Here is a 15,599-nt window from a genome sequence, read left to right as displayed (position 1 = left end):
TGCATTCTGCTAAGCACTTCATTTACATTATGATCTTATTCTTTAGTATACTACTACTACTACTATTAGCTGACACTCATATATCCTTTCTATGTTTTAGGCATAGTTACATATATTAACGTACTTAATTCTCACAAGAAGCCTTTGAAGTACATATATGCTTTATTATTATCACTAGTTGTATCACTATGAAGAAATAAAATGTAATAAACTCCTGATAGAAAGTTCTACTAACTTGCCCAAAGTCACTCAACTTTAAGCTGGTTGAATTGAGATTTAAACTAATGCAGTATATGTTGAGAGGCAATATTCAAAATCTATACATTATACTGACTCTCTATCCTATATCCAGTATATTTTATGTATTGCTATTCCTCTATATGACCCTCAATTTATTTGCCATGAAATTTTTTATACAATAGTTGAACTGAAGATGTTCTCTATTCTAACTGATAATAAGCTCCTTGAGAATATGGCATGTGATGTTTATTTTTGTATTCTCACAATTAACACAATGTCATCATATTTAAGGTACTCAATAATTAAGGTTTTTAAATAGATTAGACAAATGCTCTCACATTGGAAAAATATTGCAAAGTAGGGGCTGATGTTGGGATGGATGCTTTCAATAGAAGATACAGGATTGTATCAATGGGGGTCAGCTTTGAAAGTCACTAAATGTTGTTGAAGACAGATCAATAAATCCCAACTTACCAACAGGAAATTCCCCAAATGTATCCCAAAACTTATGAGACAACATAATAGTGTCAATATCTGAACCAAAAAATGACTACCTCATTATTTTTGCCAAAATAACCAAATTATACTCCTTGGGGATCTAATTAAGTATTTGACTGTTAGTGATAATTTCTGAAGAGAGAAAATCTATCTTAAGTCTGCCTACCCCAAAGTGCCTACACAATAAAAAGGCAATAGTTGAATTAATTCAGATACGATAAAAGATTTGAGTAAAACACTCAAAAGGCAAAATTATAAAGTTATTTTGATATACACATTTCATAGCATGTTCAACAGAAACTTTCAAGTATGTATATCTTTTCATATAATTTTAGAATTATAGTTGTTATTTCTAATTAGGTGCATTATTACTTAACCTTAGAATATATACACTTATTGCCAGAAATACTATCTATAAACACTTGATTGCAATCATCACCTACTCTAAAGGACTAAATTAAAGAATGACTATAGTACACCAAGTATCTTTTATATATATGGCCTCCCAAGATTAATATGAGGGTGAAAAACATAACTGCTTAAACGTGACATTACATTAACATAAATGAGGTCTTGTGTAATAATAATTTTTAACTTATAAACTGTACTGCTTTTAAAAGTTCCAACTAAATAACACATTCTTAGCATTGACATTAGCAATTTATAAGAGATCCAGAAGAACTAGACAGACTTCTATTTTAAGATAGATTTAAAAGTATGTTAGAAGTGTGTGCTGAATGAACCTCCTACATGCAGAATCTTTTTTTTTTTGAATAACATCTCAAAACAGAAATGATGCTTTTTATACTTTGAAGCACAAAAATTTAACCACAGCTTCTCTAGACTCTAATAGGTTGGCATAGCCAATATGATCTTTTGATCAAAATGAAGGAAGGGCTATATTTTGGGCCCAGCCACTGGCTGCAGAATGAATTAGACAAAATTCGGGAGGTATATGAGCTTTCTTTTCTCTAACTGTAGATACAATTAGCAAGGCATGCTGAGTACCTTGGGTGAAAGGAAAAAATAGGTGTCATTATTCCTATTTCCTGTGTTAGTGCATTTACTAGTATAGTAAAATGGAAGGACATTGATTTGGGGATCAGTAAACCTGTGTCCTAGCTCTGGCTTTATATCTGAACTTGTCCAAACAATCTCTCTGAGCATTGGTTTCTTAATATATGAAATGAATTTATTACTCCCTGATCTATCTTATAATCATCATTTTTAGGATAAAATTTAGATTACATTTTGTTTAATTATGTAACTTTCTCCCTCATATATAATTTTGTATTATATACACACAGCATACAAATGCATATGTACATACATTATACATTTGTATGTAGGTAAGCATGTGGCTACACATACACACATGTATACATATATAATACATATGCATATACATATATATTTATGTGTTTTATGAAGAGATTTATTTCATTTACTCCATGAAAATTCATTGGATGCCTTATATAACTGATTCTATGTTAGAAATATGTTAGATTCTATGTTAGAAAATAAAAACTCTGGCTTTAGGAGGTACTATTCTAGTTAAGTTAGAACATTTAAACAAATAGTAAAAACCTAAATGTTTCAAGGTACATGACAGAATTATGTATATACTAAGGGAAGGCACAAGAATAAAAACTAAATTCATCATTTGATAGGTCATGCTGGACACCATCCAAGACCTTTGCAACCTGTGATTATGAAAAGGAGCTTATAACAAGATGGGAAACACACAAAATAGAGACTCCAGTTTACTATAACTCACACATAATGATTGTCCACTCTCCTCTCTTATTTCTTCACTGGATCTAGAAAGTACTTTCATCTTAATTACCTGTGGCATATATTTGTTTATATATTTATTTTTCCCAATTGACAAGACAGTTACTAGAACACAGAGACTTCCTTATTCATCCTCCGCACCTAGCAGAATATATAAGTGAATGAATAAATGAATAAATATTATTTATGACTATAGAAATCCAAAGATGCAACAGGAACAATTAAGATAGGAATCCTCATTATGTAATTATTTATTTATTTATTTATTTATTTATTTTAATTTTTTTTCATATTGTAATTTTTAACATAGTGTTGATCAACTAAGAGAAATGCCTTGTGCCTAAAACATTACCCAAACCTGTTAGAAAATTAAGCGTCTCTGTGTGTGCACATGTGTGTGTATGTGTATGTGTATGTGTATGTGTGTGTACATGTATATACATGCATAAATGACCAGATTAATTTTAACATGGTAAACCAGAAAGAATATGGGCTTTGAAGTCAAATAGAATGAAGCTGGAGTTCAAGTGATATAATACCTTGAGTGAGAGCTCTCAGAACTTGTTTCCTCTTGGGATTTAATGAAACCAAAATTGGAAATCAGAGGCTTTTGTTGTCTCACTTTCAAGGCCTAGCCATGATAGTGCAAGACTCTTAAAATATTGCCCATTGCCATTGAAATAATTTACCATTCCTTAATTTGTATAAATTGTGGACTTTACCACTATTTTTGTCCAATTGCTGGCCTTTGGACTTTTCCACTGCCAAAGAAAATGTAGCAGTAAATTTGATTGCAATACTCATATGTCCTGAATTTGATTTTTTTGTAAACATAAAACTTCACATTACAAAGTATGCATGACTTCTCATTAGAACGTATGGCCATACAATGGAAAAAAAAAGGGGTGAGGCTAATTCCCAAAATGGTATTAGTGATACGTTCACATATATATTTGCCAAGAGAAGTCCTACCTCAGAGAATTAAATAAGTTCAAATGTTAAAATTGAATGGAATATTATTTAATTCCACCCAGATACCTAAAAATTTCTCTGATAACACTATATAGATTGGTCACATCTTTTTTTTGGAATTCTTCCAACTTTTAAGGTCTATATTCTTTTATAAATTAGCCTTGAAAACATATAATCAATGCCTCACAATCCCAGTGCAGATCTTCCTGCCCATGGGACCTGTCCCTGTGCTTTAATAAAAACATAACGAATGAGCCTTGGGTATGCAGCTTGTGTCTATGAACAGATTGTAAATTCTTTGAGGGAAAGTGCTACAAAATATACCCATATATAGGATAGTTCTTGCACCCAAACTTTTGTTGATAATGATGTTGAGTCACTTTGAAAAAAAAATCTCCTCTCAAAATCAGTTTCCTCTCAAAATTTTCCTCTCAAAATTAGTTTCCTTTAAACTAAATTTGCCTTAGTATCCCCAAAGCACTGTGCTATATATTTGGAATACAAAGAGATAGAATGCATATTCCTTTCTCGAATGAAACCAATATTTAGTTAGGGAGATGGAGAACTTCATTAAAAAGTAGGCTCAAAGTAGCGTATAATTGTGAAATGCGGGCTTAGAAAGAAAATTGAAACTAAAAAAGAAAATATATACTAGACAGATGTGTGTGAAATTTAACAATGTGAACTTTTTTTTTTATAACTTAAAAATTTGCACACAGAATATTGACACAGTAGTATCACTGAATCCTTAGCTAAGGAAAGTGTTTTTTTGATAGCAAAATGGAAAATTTCACTCAGTTTAGAACACAACATTAAAAGATAAATGATCTTAAAGACAGCAATTCACCAACTATCATATCTGATAAGTTACTCTACCTACAGATAAAATAATTAATCTTATTTTTGTAAATATCCTAGGTATAGAATTATTAACATTTGTTAAAAATATATAAGATATTCAAATGTAGTATTAATAACTGAAATCCAGTTATTTGTGACTTTCTACCATTGTAAAGATTAACATAATGCTAGTAAAAAGTGTACATGACTATGAAATTCAAATTATGAAGTTCTAATCTCCTGAATTACTAAGAAGTTTAACAACTATGTCCTAGATCTATATATTAAATTCTATTATTTTATCAGAATTATAAACTGAATGGCTGTCAATAATATAACAATGCCTAGTTAAGAGATTCCTGAAAATGTATGAGAAGATCCATGGATAGGACTAACCTTAGATAAACTAAATTCTAAAAAGTCTGTTGTTCTCTAGCCTCTCCTATTCTTATATGTTCCCTCCTCCCAGAAAATTCTCCCCTCCAGTGTAATTTGCATTATTTTCCTGTCAGAGGCAGCTAGGACTGAGGAAGGAGCTGAAAATGGATACCATATTGAGTAGTTTGGACTTATCCTATAGTCCAATGGATTTTTGAACTTAAGTATACTGATATTCTATTATATCAGTAATTTGTTAATATCAATAGATTGAACTCAGAAATTATTCCTTTTAATAAAAAAAAGCTTATACTTCTACTTTCCCTTTTGGTCCCTTAAATTTCAATGTGCTTTGTTGAGTGGGTAGGAAGGAAAAAAAGCTGAGCAAATAGCTAATGAGACTGAAGCTAACTGTTCCCAACCTAGTTTGTCCTATGTATGAATATGTATGTTAAGACATTTTCTTTTAATGCTGAGAAACACTCCTTTAGGAAATGGGAGACCAGCAATTTATTTTGAACAAAAAAGAATTGTCAACGGATTTTCATTAAAAAAATAATCTGTCTCCGGATGCCTGGGTGGCTCAGTCAGTTAAGCATCAGACTTCAGCTCAGGTCATGATCTCACAGTCTGTGAGTTGGAGCCCCATATCGGGCTCTGTGCTGACAGCTCAGAGCCTGGAGATTGCTTCGGATTCTGTGTGTCCCTCTCCCTCTTTCTCTGCCCCTTCCTCCCTCTCTCTCTTTCTCTTTTTCTCTCTCTCTCTCTCTCAAAAATAAATAAACATTAAAAAAATAATATTTTGTCTATGCTGTGGAGGGTCCATGAGGGGAGAGCAACATCAAAGTCAGGGAAGTGAATAAAGGGAAAAGAAGATATTGTCAAAACTCAGTTGAAAGATGAAGGTCTGTCTGATCTAGACAGTGTGAGTAGAAACTGACAGATTCAAAACTGATTCATTTGTCAGTCATTTTTCTAAGCTTTAGATAAGTCTGGAAAAAAATTTCAAAAAGAAGAAAATAATACAAGCTTCATAAGTAACTATTTGCACAGATGTTATTTACTAACTAAAGACTGCACAGAACCAGTGTTTTGAAAACTATTCTTTGCATCTCAAGCCTTATCAGTCCTTTACTACTATTGCAATAACATCCCCTTTTGTCCTAGGCTTTGACTCTAAAGCAAAAAATAGAAACTCATTTTTCTAGAAAGTTAATTAATAGAACCAAAGTGCTATTGCCCAAACTGATTCCAATAAAAGAAATCCATTCAAGTCACAAAAAAGGTTAATGTTTGACAGATCATGGCAGAGAAATTTCAGTTGACTTAAGAGTTCGCAACCAAAACATTATGGCAGAATTAGTAAATATTTAGGTTTCCATTAATAGACATTTCCTTATTAATGTCTGCATTAAATATTCAGACAAATACAAACCCTGAAAGACTTTTTCAAGTGGGCCATCTAGTCAACCTTCCACAAAATTGTTGCATATCTTCTACTTGGATAATGGCTGCCAGGTCTCCATTCTATTGAAAAACTTATATTTGTCTAACATATAATTCTGTTTTCAAAAATTAAGCAAACTTTAAAATAGTTACTATGTATGTGCTATGACTGGTCTTTTAATTATTGGTGTGTCATTAAATAATTGCTTGGCTTTCTAGATATAATTATAAACAGGTGAACTTTTTGTTTACAATATTTTAAGATAAAGCTGAAGGCTTTGATGAAGTTTTTATTCAACTTCTCTCTCTGAGTTTTAAAATCATATTTTAATTGACACTATCCATCTGGATTTAGTGTCAGATCTCACAGGTAAAGGGCTGAATCCTACAAGACTGCGTTCTACCACCTTAGATACCAATTACAATCACTGAGTTCTCATGGCCCCTTCCTCTGTTTGATAATTTGCTCAAGCAGTTCACAGAACTCAGGAAAACAGTTTACAGTTGACCCTTGGACAACATGGGTTTGAAATGCATGGATTCACTTATATGTAGATTTTTTTCAATACAGTATGTGGAGTTTTTTCAATACTGTACAGTACAAAAAATTCATATTTTAACTTTAAAGAATAATAAGTTTGTGTCCTATGGTGACTAATTTGATTACATAGCAAAATAGAAGATATGCCCCATTTTTAATCAGTTACTTCTTAGCTATAGATTTTTTGGGAAAAAAAAAAGATTTTAAGCTTGGTTGCTATTTAGTAGGCGTGACTCATGGGGCAAACTGAAACCAAAACTATCCTTTGATCCCATTTCTTTTTTTCTTTACCATTAGGAATAGTTTTCACTTGATACTAGATGAAACATTTAAGTTCTCATGATCCCTTTGTTAGTTTTTGATAGTTATACGTTGGTTGTACAGTCAGTTTATATCAAAAACAAAGCCTTGTGTCAGAAATCGCACTGTTCAGTCCCCAATAATCAAAACTCTGACCTTGATTTATCCTATCTTCTCTCTTCACCCAGGACTGGTTAATGACTGGCCATTTGGGGGGTAGAGGGTACAGGAAAGCAGTCTTTCTATCTCACTCATCCCATCCTGTACTCACCTGTTCCTGTAAATACCACTCTTAAATTCATAAGAGTGGAAGCCAAATGGGGAAAGGGAAGTTCTTACTTGGTCAGCTACTTTCACAAGATGACATTGCAGGAACTTGGCCTGGCAGGTGTTTAAAGGTTTTGTGGACTTTTTGGAGGCTAGCCTCCTCTGGCTACAATACCTGTGACTACTTATGCAATAACATTTCTTCAGATGCCTGCATCTCTCTCATCTCTACTTTAGACAGAGACTAGCAGTTAGAGTCCTGTTGTCCATCCTGGAAGTCCAGCTGAATAGAATTCAAAACAGCTCCAGGATGGCTCCACTCTTGTCATCTACATCTAATCCACAGGAAAAATTCATGAATTTTTTGCCCTACCGCTAGTGAAAATGCACGTATCTCACAAATGAACCCTCTTCTTTCTCTCAGCCCCGCCACCTCAGAAAGCCATGACCTTGCACTAAAGAATGTCAAGGCATGTGTCAGCTGGCAGATCAAAGGATCCCCCCAACTGTGAGGGCATATCCATGCTCCAATAAGCACTTTAATAAAGCTCCTCTTTCTATGTTTCAGGTAGAGAAAGGAGGACTCCCACTCCTCATCCTTGGATGAGTCTTGTTAGTGGGACTAAGAATCCAGAACCAGGTCTTGAAGGAAATCTCTGCACAAATACGCTCTTCTTACTTCACTTTCTTTTTCAATCCTTTCATTATGGGGGTTCTAGAGACTTCTAGCCAGTTATTTACTTATTTTTGGATGATTTGCATTTTGATTTCACATCTCACTTTAGAATTTTATATCTGTAGAATACAGTGTTTCCAATTTTCATGTGCTGTTATGTTAATATTGGTCATTTTGATAATAACACACCAGTTAAATTTCTATTAAGTAACAAATGATAATAAAGATTCTCATTTATTATACAAATTATTCTACTCCAAATTTTACATATATTATAAGTCCTTTTGTAAAAAAAAGAGTATACATTTGAAGCATGCATTCTGTAGTTTTATTCAGATTTAAGAAAGGCGTATCTTTTACTCTCTGCTTCCTCTTCCTCCATGCAAACCAAAAATCAATATGCAGATGCTAGATTTACAGACTCCCTTAGGATGACAGATCAATAAAGAACCCCATCGAAAAATACTTGCCTGGAGGAGGAAAATATAAACTTTTTCTTAATCTCTATAAGGCTTTGCTCCCAGGACCAAGCACTTCTCATTTGGTGTTAATAGTACTGAATTTTCTTACTGCTTTTTCATGTCAAAGGCACTCTTCAAATATGTACTTAATTAAGCCTCTCTCTTAACAGAGGTGGCCCTGTTCTCATCCTCTAGCCTCCCTTTTCTATCTCCTGTGTGGAAAGTTCTCTTTGAAGTCATGCAGGAGAGATGTGCAAGGATGAAGGGATGAGAACAGAGCCAAGGGCACTTGTAATGAACTTTTGATGGAAAAGAAGTTTAGATTAATGCAGCTATTCTAGCTACCCTCTATTTAGAATTCTTATAAGTGGAAATATTAAATTACAGAAAGATAATGAGTCAGATTTTATATTAGCTCTGAAAGTCTTGCCCTCTAAAAGCATTTGTGGACATCCTATGGATTCCTGAGGATTTAGAACTCTGCAGATTTCCGGTTTTATAGGACTTACTTATTTTGTATTATGCCTGGATTCTTTATGTTTATCTCTTATGATTGTCTTGAAGTTCACAGCTGGAACTTATTAAAAGGTATCTGTTTGTCTGAATACTTCTCCTTGGATTAAATCTTGAAGGAAGTTCATGATGATTTGTAACTATGCATATTATCCATAACTACACTTTTGGAAATAGATGTTGATCATTTGAGAAAGTGTTTTCTAACTGTTTATAATACAGAGGCAATTTCAACAGTAGAATTATACCCAATGTTACTATACAGTAGTTGCCAAATAATTCATTTTAATTTTTTATCTGTGGTTATCTCAGTCATTTCCCAGAAAATTATTTTCTTACATTGCTCATTTAAAGGTTTCCAAAAAGATGCAGCAAATATATACAATATAAATAACTTAATGGTCATAAGTTTCATAATTATAGGAACTTTTTCTTCATTGTACTCTTGTTCAGGCATGCTGAATCTTCTTTGGGACATTAAATTCCATAGATTGTTTCCTGTCGTATTATGGCAAATATTATTTGATTCTTTCATGCATTGCAGACAGGATATAGAGGTAGAGTAAGAGCCATCTTGCATACTTGATTTCCAATTGACCTGAACTTATTAAAAGAACTGTTGGGAGTCATTTTTTTTTTTAAATCCTTAAATTGTTTTCCAGGTTACAGATATTCTACTCAGCAGTGAAATTGTCCTTACTGGTTTCTGCAAGATATTGATTGCATTTCTCATATTTTAATAGGCTTATGCTTAGAAGTGTTAAAGTGAAGATTTTTGGAGATTTTTACAGAAAAATTGTTTTTATATTTCCAGTATTTTTTTCAACAATTTCTAATATGCATTAATCAAGGAAGTCCTCGCATTTTCTTCCTTTTGCTAAGTTACTTTCTGTTATTTAATTATTTTTTTAATGTTTACATATTTATTTTGAGAGAGGGAGTGCATGTGCTAGCAGCAGAGAGGCAGACAGAGAGGGAGGGAGAGAAGTAGAGAGAGAATCCAAACTGTCAGTGCAGACCCAACTCGGGGCTCCATCTCATGAGCCGATATCATGACCTGAGCTAAAATTAAGAGTTGAATGTTCAACCAAATGAGCCACCCAGGCGCCCCTGTTATTTAACTACACCTGTGCCTATTCGATTTTTCATCTACATTCAGACGACTTCAATTTTATTATGCAATCATTCCTGCCATACAATTGAAAATAAAGTTATATCAATTAATGATATTTTATTTATTTGTATTTATTTTTATTTTACTTATTTAGTTAAAGGCAATTACATCCTAATTATACCTGTCAAACCTTACAAAATAATACTTACTGAAAACTAAATTTTGCATTAAAATAATATAAGTAAAATAAATTATTATGCTGAACAAGACCCCTTGTTTAAATTTATTTATTTATTTATTTATTTATTTATTTATTTATTTAATGTTTATTTTTGAGAGAGAGAGAGAGAAAAACAGAGTGTGAGTGGGGAGGGGCAGAGAGAGAGAGAGGGAGACACAGAATCTGAAGCAGTCTCCAAGCTCTAATCTGTCAGTACAGAGCCTGATGCAGGGCTGGAACGCCTGAACTGCGAGATCATGACCTGAGCCGAAGTTGGATGCTTAACCAACTGAGCCACCCAGGCACCCCTAAATCTATTTTAGATGATAATCTTTTGTCAGCAGTTATAAAGCCTGCATACCTGATTCACACAACTTCCAATTCTAAATAAGGTGAAGATAAAGCTCTGAATATTTTAGTTTAAGCTCTCTGTAGAACTATTGATTCTTTTGATGTATACTTTTCTATCACGCATATGCTATTATTATATAATAATTAGATAAGTACCATATACATGGCATCAAAACTGAATGTAAATCCCCCAAGTACTTAGCACCTATTTTTCTCTCTGCCTACACTCTTAACCCTGTCTGCCTTCTCTTTATCAACTATATCTCAGTTTCATACGACCTATTCAGAGAGGAATTTGGGGGCACCCTATCTAAAGAACACTCCTCCTGAGTCACACCCTATTTAGCACCCTGCTTTTATTTCCTCCATTCTATTTATCAATATCTGAATATTTTTATTTATTCACTTACTTATATATTTTCTATCTCTGCCAATTGAAATACAAGCTCCATGAGGCCAGCAACTTTGTCTCTTTCATTCATTATTGAATCTCTGGGTAATAGAATAGTTCCTGACCCTTGGTAAACTCTCAATAAATATCTGTTGATTCACTTAACACACATCTGTTGAATAAATGCATACATCATTAAATGAACTTCATAGCAGTGCATTTAAAGTCAGGGAAGAGATAATGCATACAAAGCAAGGTAGAATTGATAGGTAACATCAAGATTTAGAAGCCTAATGGTCATTTAGAGTCCTTAGGGTAAATGCAGCAAAGATCATGAAAAGTGCAAGGTCTCCTTTTGGCTTTTACTTTTTAGTATCACTGTTAGAGAGCAGCACCGTGTAAAGCTGGAATTCCCAGTATCCTATAAAATGGAATTTACTTGTACACAGCACCTGATGATTGTTAAATATCCTAAATATTTTCACTCCAACTTGGCCTGAAATTCTATCCAACAGTCACTACAAACTGGGTTTTTATATGACTACCACTTAAATGAATATATTACCTCTCATATGATTCACCTTTCAGTACACAAAATTAAATGTTCTGAGGCTCATTTTCAAAGGAAAGTGCCAGCATCTAATATAATGAGTTTGGTTTCATTGGGGACTAAAGTGAGTTAAAACTGTTGCTGGGCCTAACTGTATTAGTTAGGGAGAAGGCTAAGCTGCTCTAATAAGATACTCCAAAATAGAGAAGCTTAAAAATACAAATGGAATTTTCTCTGATTAGAATCCCAAAAGTGACCATACTGCAGCTCATGGGAAGGGGAAAGTATAAAGAATTCACATACCCAATATTTTAAGAGCCATAACTAAAGGACCACATCTAGCTGTAAGAGAGTCCAAGAAATATGGTCTCTAGCTGAGCAACCATATTCCCAGCAACAAATCATCCATGGAAGAATGCAAAAAAAAATTTATTTTTGACACCTAGCTATTTCGACCATCAGCCAAAGAGAGCATGAGGATGGTGGTCCATGAGGAAAGCACTGGATGGTTACGAGGGGTATGTTCAAATAAGAAACAAACACAAAAACAAAAAAACAAAAATAGATTTCAGTAACATGATGCAGTATTGATGCCAAGTTTATATTAGCTTATATCAATTTTGAAATGGCAACTTATGCAGTGGATAACTACTTAAAGCCTTTTTATAACTACATCAGAGAACCGAATTGAGAAACCCTGTCATTCTGTCCTGTACAAAAGCATTTTTGTTTGTTCTATATAAAGGAGGTGTAAGGCAAGGCATCCTAGAGCAAAAAGTCAACTCCCATATGTGAAGTGTGTTCCTTAATAAATACCATGTCATGAACTGTCATATTTTAAGTCTACTTCTAAATATAACTTTCTGTTACTCTGCAAATTCAATGGCACTTGATCTTTTCAAAAATGTAGCTGCCTAGCATCTTCTGATTTTTCTGTGACCCTCTCTTTGCTCTCACAAAAGTGGAATATACATATACCATTAAGTGAATTAAAATATTTAGTCATTTCCATTTTTATTCAATTATTTTTGCCTTTGTAACATTATTTAAAACCATAGAAAAGTACTAAACTACAGTTTATGCCTTTTTTCTACAAATATTTGCTAGCCCACCATCTAGCACTGTTTTGGGCACAGAAGATTAAAAAAAAAACCAAAAAACAAAAAACAAAAAACAAAAAAACAAGAATGATAGGAAAGTTGCCTTTAGTGAAATCATGGCCACAGTCTTTTTAGTGGGGAAAGCAAGGAGGGTTTACTTGTGCCAACATGCCAACTGACAGAGAGAGAATTTCACCAAAAAAATGTTTAATCTAACTTAATTTTTTAATTAAGAAAGCAATCTCATGGGGTGCCTGGGTGGCTCCGTCGAGTAAGCATCCAGCTCTTGGTCTTAGCTCAGGTCATGGTCTCATGGTTGGTGGGTTCTAGCCATGCCTCAGGCTCTATGCTGACAGCAGAGAGCTTGCTTGGGATTCTCTCTCTCTCCCTCTCTCTCTGCCTCTCTCCTTCTCTCTCTAAAAATAAATAAATAAACTTAAAAAAAAAAAGAAAAGCAATCTCAGTCCCTTAAGCATCTAGTTCTTGGGTTCGGCTCAGGTCATGATCTCACAGTTGTGGGCTCCAGACCCGCTTTGGGCTCTGCCCTGACTGACAATGTGCAACCTGCTGGGGATTCTCTCTCCCTCTCTTTCTGCCCCTCCCCCGCTGACTTTCTCTGTCTCTCTCTCTCTAAGTAAATTTTTAAAAAGTTTAAAAAAGAAAGCAATCTCCAGTAATTCCAAATATATTTTAAATTTCTAAAAATTAGATTTCTTTCTATTGACCATTTCTATTTTTTATTAGATAAGACTAAATTTTAAAACACATTTATATTGGGTCAGCTTCCCTATGATAAGTAATAAGTTTTAAACTGTAGATTGTATGCATGCTAGCAATTATCAGGATGTCAACTGGAATAGGCCTATGTGGCAGATGGATGAGGCATAACGCCCAGAATCAATGTATCCTAAAAGCTTATGCTTTAATTGTGAAAACTTATAATTCTTCATATTAGGAAATACAGTCAGTCATAGCAGGGAAGTTCATTTTGAAGTTTAAAAAGTCAATCTTCTTAGCACTCTGCCGCCCAATGTTTGGCTCTTGCTGCCGCAATGAGGGAGATAGTGCACTGCAGGCCAGACAATCCAGCAACCAGATCCGCGCCAAGTTCGGTGGGGGGGACGGGATGGTGGTGGAGTAATGATCAGTGACGAGCCTGGCATCGACCACAGACATTTACCACAGAGACAGCGACCTGAAGTTGAAGCAGATCAATGTGTACTACAACAAGGCCATCAGTGGCAAGTACGTGTCTTGCGCTGTACTCCTGGACCGGGAGCTAGGCACCATGGACTCCAAGCGCTAAGGACCCTTCAGGCAAATCTTCAGGAAAGAAAACTTTGTTTTGGGTCAGAGTGGTATTGGGAACAACTGGGCCAAGAGTCAATACACAGAACGTGCAGAGCTGGTCGGCCTGGTGCTGGATGTTCTGAGGAAGGAAGCTGAAAACGATGACTGCCTGCAGGGCTTCTAGCTGACCCACTCCCTGGGTAGGGGGACTGAGTCTGCGATGGGTACCCCCCTCATCAGCAAGATACAAGAGAAGTACCCAGACAGTATCATGAGCACATTCGGTATGGTGCCCTCCACCGAGGTGTCAGACATGGTGGTGGAGCCCTATGATGCTACCCTCTCAGTCCACCAGCTTGTAGAAAACACAGTCAAAACCTTCTGCCTTGATAACAAGACACTCTATGATATCTACTTCAGAACGCTAAAACTGACCACACCCACCTATTGGGAGGTCACCCACCTGGTGTCAGCCACCATGAGTGGGGTCACCACCTGCCTGCATTTTCCTGGCCAGCTCAATGCTGACCTGTGCAAGCTGGCTGTCAATAAGGCCCTCTTCCCCTGCCTGAACTTCTTCATGTCCAGCCTCGCCCCATTGATCAGCAGAGGCAGCCAACGGTACTGGGCCCTGAGGTTGCTTAAGTTTACCCAGAAGATGTTCAATGCCAAGAACGTGATGGCTGTCTGTGACCTCTGCCACCACCTCTATCTGACCATGGTTACAGTGTTCAGGGGCCACATGTCCATGAAGAGGGTGGACAAGCAGATGCTAAATGTTAGTGGAATATATCCCCAACATGAAGATATCTGTGATATCCTACCCCGAGGGCTAGAAATGTCTGCCACCTTCATCGGCAATAGCACACTGTTGAAGTGTATCTCAGAGGAGTTCACAGCCATGTTCAGGTGCAAGGGCTTCTGCGCTGGTACACAGGTGAAGGCACCTGCATTGTACACAGGTGAGGGCATGGAGGAGATGGAGATCACCGAGGCTGAGAGCAACTTGAATGACCTGGTGTCTGAATACCAGCAGTACCAGGATTCCAGGGCTGAGAAGGAAGGTGAGTTTGAGGAGGAGGCAGAGGAAGAGGTGGCCTAGAGCTGATAGCTAGTAAAGCATGTGGAAGCCATGTGAACTCAGAATTCACTCACAACCTGTTATCTGATAACCATGTCTCTGTGTGCACTTGCTCTTTTTCCTGTCTTGACACCACATGCTGTATGGACGCCACCATTAAAGCATTTGAATAGTTAAAAAAAATACCCTTATCTTCTTAACTTGAAAATAATTCTAGTGGCAATTAAACTCTTATCAAAAGAAATAAAAAATAAAGAAGAATCAGTTTAGAGGAGATCTTTATTTACTTTTAAAATTTATTTTAGCAAGAGAGAGAGCACGTACAAGTAGGAGAGAGGGTCACAGTGGGAGGGAGGGATGAAGGGAGGGAGGGAGGGCGGGAGACAGAGAGAGAGAGAGAGAGAAAGAGAAAGAGAGAATCTCAAGCAAGCTCCATGCTCAGCACTGAGTCTGATGCTGGGCTCAATCCCACAACCCTGGAATCATGACAGCTGAAACCAAGGGTTGGATGCTCTTGAATCACACAGGACCCCCTAGAGGAGTTCTTTAAAGACCGTCAACTTTAATCTCTGGACT

At 35.6% G+C, this 15,599-nt stretch overlaps 1 pseudogene; it reads left to right on the top strand.

Moving 5' to 3' along the window:
• Window positions 1–13,704: 13,704 nt before the first annotated feature.
• On the top strand, window positions 13,705–15,044 carry LOC122492338 (annotated as a pseudogene).
• Window positions 15,045–15,599: the final 555 nt, after the last annotated feature.

This window comes from Prionailurus bengalensis, chromosome C2, assembly GCF_016509475.1.
Source record: "Prionailurus bengalensis isolate Pbe53 chromosome C2, Fcat_Pben_1.1_paternal_pri, whole genome shotgun sequence".
In the NCBI taxonomy this organism is placed as follows: domain Eukaryota; kingdom Metazoa; phylum Chordata; class Mammalia; order Carnivora; family Felidae; genus Prionailurus; species Prionailurus bengalensis.
The sequence above is the reverse complement of the archived record's forward strand: the minus strand, read 5'-3'. Positions and strand labels throughout refer to the sequence as shown.